The 586-nt window shown below is 59.9% G+C and overlaps 1 protein-coding gene across 1 annotated transcript in view; it reads right to left on the reverse strand.

Moving 5' to 3' along the window:
* The window catches only part of RAB10 (RAB10, member RAS oncogene family), a 58,522-nt gene that overhangs the window by 56,990 nt on the left and 946 nt on the right, over positions 1-586 (reverse strand). The gene's annotated exons all lie outside the window — the stretch shown is intronic.

The following is a 586-nucleotide window of genomic DNA, read 5'->3' on the forward strand; positions in this document are numbered from 1 at the left end:
GCGGAGTTCCCCCAGGTGAGGCGGGAGTCAGGGCAGAGCTGGGACGGGGCTCGGGGGTCACAAACCAGGGGCATCCCAGCCTGCAGCCCCCGGAGCCAGGCAGGGCTGCAGCTCCTTCCAGCGCCCCGTTAGCATGGCCGGTGATGGGCAAAGTGGCACAGGGTTCCCATCCCTTATTTGTGGAGCAGCTCGAGGTCCCTGCAGGAAGGGCTCCCCAGAAGCACGTTGAGGATAAATAAGTAGTTACCTGCAAAGGGAGATGAAGCGTCAGTCCCTGGATCCGCCTAGGAAAGGGTCTGCCCCACACGCGCGGGGGATTTATTCTGCTTACAGGAGGGTCTGGAGGGATCTCGGGGGGAGCGTGGGAACGCCCCAGTGCGCGTGTTGAGCGCTGTGCAACCAGAGCTCTGCCTCTTACAATTACATCTTGCCAGCAGATTATTAAATCCTTTAATCTCTGAGCAATGATGCTGATCTAGTTGCCTTACAGACATTGCTCACACCGCATCTGTTGAAAACACGGACCCAGGATAAAAGCCTGGAGCCTCCCACGTGGCTGCCAGCCTGCCCCTTCCCCCCCCCCCCC

Source organism: Egretta garzetta, unplaced genomic scaffold (assembly GCF_000687185.1).
Source record: "Egretta garzetta isolate BGI_Z169 unplaced genomic scaffold, ASM68718v1 scaffold520, whole genome shotgun sequence".
NCBI classification, from domain to species: Eukaryota; Metazoa; Chordata; class Aves; order Pelecaniformes; family Ardeidae; genus Egretta; species Egretta garzetta.